We start from the raw sequence: 5,731 nt of genomic DNA on the forward strand, positions 1-5,731 counted from the left end.
ACAAGAGAGAGATTAGCTCTTAGAGTTTTTATATTTGTATTTATTTATTTTATTTTATTTTAATGTTTTTGTCTTAAATGTTTTCCGTGTTTTTAAATGATTCCTGTTTTAACTCCTTTCTCTTTTATATTTGTCAAAGCACTTTGGGCTGTATGAAAAGTTGCTGTATGAATAAATTGTATAAAGTCTATTATATTTCAGTAATCCAGAGAATCAAGAGTGGTGATGGTTTTGAGTTCAGAGAGTCCGTTCACTGCTCGTGACTGATGGAGAAGACTTATCTTTCTAACAGTTACAGGATGTTGTGATATTTGTTATTACCTGGGGCGGGGGTTCACGTCAGATGAGTTGGTGAATGTTTGAGCAATGGTGAAGAGGGTGACAACTTTATTAGTAAAACAGGTTAGAAGTAAAAACAGTTGTCAGAAAACACAGGTCCCTATATGACATATTAATTGTTTTTATTTTTTTAAAAAGGTTGGTTAACCCTTTCACTGCTGAGTGAGTCTCACTGACATCCAGGAGACAACAAAACACTCCAGGCTTTTATTTCTGAATTCTTGTCATTCCTGAGTCCTGAAACTCTTATTTTGGAGGTAGGAAGTTTTATTTATCTGACAGTCGTATCACGGCTGGAGTTTTGAGAGCGAGGTGAGTTGAAGTGAACGGGTGAAATCATAACAGTTTTGAGAGGAGCTGACAGTAAAACACAGCTTCACCGTATTTCTGCTGTGAGTCCTGCAATAAGAGAAATTGAGGAATGCACAGTGTTTAGCAATGGTTTCCTAAATGCTGAACAACCACCGGCGTCACCAAACAAATGAGAGTGGGTATTTGGCTGTTGAAGATGCAGGACTGGTTTTCATCCCTTGTTGTTGGCAGTGGGAACTAAACGTTAGTATTATAATAATGAATGTAGTTATCATCATGAACTTTGAACTCATGGTTGTCATGGTTTGACCTGATGGACACTTTATGTTTGGACTTTTGATTCATTTCCTGTTTTATTTTGTAGTAGACTTCCTTGTGCGTGCACTGTGTTTTTAAGTCCTGTCTTTGTCCTGCTTCCCTCCTGGTTGATTGTCTGCCACGCCCTCATGTGTTTCACCTGAGTTCTTCACCTGGTGAAGTGTCTGAAGTCCCTGGTGTGTATTTAGTCTCTGTCAGACTGTCAGTTGTTCTACTGTGGAAATCCAGTTTGTCTCAGTTTGTTTCTGTTTCCGTCTGTCAAGTTTCTGTCCATCGAGCTCCTGACTTCTTGGATTTTCAGATTTTTGTGTTTCTTTTTGTTATTAAAGACACTTTTTTCCACCTGTGTTCAGTGTTTCTGACTCAACGTGACAATGATGTTCTCAGATTTTAGACGGTTCCTTCCACGGCCACAAATAACTGAACTCAGTGGACTGCTCCTTTAATTCCAGCATCAGTAACTAACTGAACTGTTGTTCAGCTCCTCCATCGTCTGCCTCAGCTCTCCATTTACTCCAGATAAAAGCCCTCATCCACTCTCCTGGCCCATATCATCACATCCAGGTGAAGGAATGCTGCACATAAACAAAAACACCTCCATCATATCACCATAACCTGCAGGTCATTTACACCTCACTGCCATAGTAAACACAAGAACAAACAACAACAACAAACATGAGGTCAGGAGATGTCAGTGTATCACCAGCAGCAGAGGTTCACTGCTGTCTTCTTCTTCTGTGGTGTCAGTTTCTCTCCAGGGAAGAGCTAAAAGCCTCAACTGGAAACGGCAGCCAAGAACCCCCCACCCCCACCCCCCACCACCCCCCACTCGCCCCTACCCACACCAAAATCTCCTGCTGGCCCTGATTCACAAGTAAGCTTAGAAGCAGCATGGGGAGAGGGAGACAGATAAATGTGACAAAACAAAGATGGAGACGAGCCAAGTGACGGAGGAGGGAGAGGATGAAAGAGGTTTGTGTGTGAGGGAATATTCCCATCATCTGTGTCACTGTGGACCGGTACAGTAGGTACAGTAGGTGTAGTACAGTACAGACAGTGATATATATAATTATAATGGTGTCTTCACTGCACACACAATGGAAAACTATAACGATTCATCTATTAGCTGCTCAACATGAGAACGTCAGAACGTTTCAGGACTCACTGCTGCAGAAACTCTCCATCATCAGATTCAGTCCACAGTCAGTGGTTTCTCCACCCACTGACATGATGCACCCGTGAGGTGCCGTTAAACAGCTGCAGAAGAAGAAAACACACTGAGATGATGTCATTGAAGAAAACAATGAAATATGGTTTTATGTATTACAACATTAGTTTCCTCCTTGTAAGTTGTTTTGTGATTTTTTAGGGTTGATTTCTATTGGGAGAAATGGTAGAAATGATTGAACTACTTTAACAACAAAGAGCTCAACATGATCAGATCAACAGTCACCTACAGAAACACAGAGCAGACCTTTGTAACATCCTCATAACCACCTACACCCACCCTCCTCTCCACACACAGCCCAGCTCCACCTGTCAGAAGTCAGTCTCCCTCAGCTCAGAGGAAAACCATGTGAACCTTGTGCCTGGTGAGAGAGAGAGAGAGAGAGAGAGAGAGAGAAAGGTCACAGCAGACCTACTGAGCAGAGCCTTCACTGTTCAAACAGCCGCAGTGAAAGTCTGTGTACACACACACACACACACACACACACACATACACACACAGTGATGGAGGAAGGAGAAGTTGAGGGACAGTTTAGTGAAATAGGTGAAGTGTCCGCAGGTGAAGGTCAAGGGTCACAGGATGAGAAGTTTCTACAACAAAGCGTGAAGGAAGATGTTTGATTTATTCTATTGTTTCAGTGACAAGGATTGAACTCATATCTATAGATCAGCAGCTTTATCCAGCCACAGTCACTGATCCTGCTTTTGTAAAGTCAGTTCAAACTGAACTGACTCTCATTTGTCGTGTTCTTGAAAGCTTTTGTCAGTGCATTAGCTTTGTATCGGAACTCACTGGATGTTGAGAGAACCGGTCGATAGGTTGCACATGAAGCCCCAGTGGCCTAATGGATAAGGCACTGGCCTCCTAAGCCAGGGATTGTGGGTTCGAGTCCCATCTGGGGTGATTTACAGCAGAGTGGCGCAGCGGAAGCGTGCTGGGCCCATAACCCAGAGGTCGATGGATCGAAACCATCCTCTGCTAATGGTTTTACAGCATGGTTACCTGAAGTACAACTGGTTCGTGCAAACCATCTCAGACTGTACTCAAAGCTACTCTGGGTCTACCCCAAGGCCTCCTACCAGTTGGGCATCTGGAAGACCACCAATGGAAGGAGCCCCAACAACCTCAGTGGTCTCCTTTTGACAGAAATAAAATAGGTTATCATAAAATTGCTTTGTAGAGGACTTATTGCACATCAACAGAAGTGGTCCTTATAACCACAGATCCCCAGTGGCCTAATGCATAAAGCACTGACCTGACCAGCGACTCTTTGAGGACAGCTGAAAATTCTTCTCCATGGCTTCACTGAATTCCTCCAACACCTGGGTTTTAATGTCCATGGCCACCAGTGGTTTGGCCTGCCAGTTGGAGCACATGAAGCCCCAGTGGCCTAATGGATAAGGCACTGGCCTCCTAAGCCAGGGATTGTGGGTTTGAGTCCCATCTGGGGTGATTTACAGCAGAGTGGCGCAGCGGAAGCGTGCTGGGCCCATAACCCAGAGGTCGATGGATCGAAACCATCCTCTGCTAACAGTTTTACAGCATAGTTACCTGAAGTACAACAAGTGAGCTTTCTGTGTTAGATTTGCCAGCTTTGGACAAAGCCAGGCTAGCTGTTTCCCTGTGTTTCCAGTCATTGTGCTAAGCTAAGCTATCACCCCCCTGCTTCCCTCCACAAACAGCCAATGGGATTTTTACAAACAACAGTTTCTGATCCTGACAGGTTTAGTTCAGCAGGATCATCTTCACTAACGAACATCTCTGATGTTTGAAGCCTCAATACAGTCAGAAGTAAGAAGCTAATGTTAGGCTATAAACCAGCTAACCACGGTCACATGACCTCACCAACATATGACCTCACCAACACATGACCTCACCACCACAGTCACATGACCTCACCAACACATGACCTCACCTCACCAACACATGACCTCACCACCACAGTCACATGACCTCACCACCACAGTCACATGACTTCAACACCACGTCCCTGACAACCTCTGTGTCTCGTTTAAACACTCATTAGCAACAGAGACGTGAAAGCTTCAGGAATCAGGACTGGAGTATTTACTGACTGATTTTTTGTTGGAGAATAAAAGGTGAAAATGTCTTGAGCTCGTGTTGAACACAGACCTGATTTCAGTCATCAACCAAAACACATTCAACAAACCAGAGACTTCAGGACCAGGGAACAGGAAGTGACAACACGATAAATGATTTCCTGGTTTTAGGATCATTCCTGCAGAACTCTGTGATGCATGTTCCACGTTCTCCTCTGGCGCCACCCTCAGGCCACAGTGTTACATTTCTCATTGTGAGATTGTCATGTTTACTGAGGTCCAGAGGAGATGAAGCTTTAAACCTGACATGGCTCTACCCTGTTCTGTTCACCTGCTGTACTGAGTTCCACTGTGTTCTACTGAGTTCTACTGTGTTCCACTGTCTGTGCTCCAGAGGGGAAGCACCAAATCAAACCAGCTCCAAAAGGCTCTTTGTCTTCCCTGTCTTTGTGTGTCTACGTCCCACACACACTCAGCATGAGAGTGTCCTCTGTCTCCAGCTCCGTCCTCGGCCCACACACCAGAATACCACAGAGGGACGGCGTGAACTTCTCCCTCACTCATTGTCTGGAACACCCCGCTCTTTTCTTTGTCTGTCACTTCCTCATCGACACAATCTCCATCATTTCTCAGATTGGTGACCTCGCCCGACTCCCACGTCACCATGACTTCACCGGGCGGCAGCTGCAGTCGAGACGGTTACCACGACGCCGAGTCTGGAGACCAGGGACAGAGGAAACTCCATCAGATCACTTTCACTGTGTAATTCACTCTGTAAATCTGTGAATTTCATGTGTCGCCACCATCAGCTGAGGAAACGCCAAGGCGTGTTGTCATGGAAACATAGTGGTGACTTCTCAAGGCCACAGCGAAGTCTCAACAAAGTCCTCACAAACAGAGGCTGTCCCCCCCCAATAACCACTCAGCTGATGCTGTTGAACATGAATGAATCCCAAAGTGATGTCTCTGTTTTAAATAAATTAACATGAATCAGTTGTTAATGTATTCATTATTATTATTTTTACTCTGTAAATGTTTTATTAAATTTAGTAAGAAAATTATCAAGTTATAAAATATAAAATCTACAGCAGTATTCACCATGTGAGCACATTGCCACCCAGTGTCTGTGGACAGAACTGCAGCTGTTCCTTCACTGCAGAACACGTCTGCAATTCAGTTTTATTGTTGATCAGATGTTAATATTATTATTCATATATTGTTAATTCTGAGTTAATACAGAGAAGAAGAACTCTCAGTGGAGGACAGTCAGTTACAGACCAGCGGAGTCAGCACCAGGGTCCAGATCCAGCTCAGAGGATACTTCTCCTTTAATAACACTGACCAGGTCAAAGGTCAAACCAGTAGACTTCCTCATCCTCCTGGCTGTGGGTGGAGCAGGTGGAGCAGCCGAGGAGCTTCAGGAGGAGGAACCTGAGGTCATGGTTCAGGCAGCTGGATGGAGGTGTGGTCCTCC

At 44.6% G+C, this 5,731-nt stretch overlaps 2 non-coding genes across 2 annotated transcripts; both read left to right on the forward strand.

The window, feature by feature from the left end:
* Positions 1-3,027: 3,027 nt before the first annotated feature.
* Positions 3,028-3,100, forward strand: trnar-ccu. Its single transcript has one exon. It is a non-coding gene; the product is annotated as a tRNA-Arg (tRNA).
* A 476-nt stretch (positions 3,101-3,576) lies between these two features.
* On the forward strand, positions 3,577-3,649 carry trnar-ccu. Its single transcript has one exon. It is a non-coding gene; the product is annotated as a tRNA-Arg (tRNA).
* The last annotated feature ends 2,082 nt before the right edge of the window (positions 3,650-5,731 follow it).

Source organism: Seriola dumerili, unplaced genomic scaffold (genome assembly GCF_002260705.1).
Source record: "Seriola dumerili isolate Sdu_G_001 unplaced genomic scaffold, Sdu_1.0 BDQW01000283.1, whole genome shotgun sequence".
Lineage (NCBI taxonomy): Eukaryota > Metazoa > Chordata > Actinopteri > Carangiformes > Carangidae > Seriola > Seriola dumerili.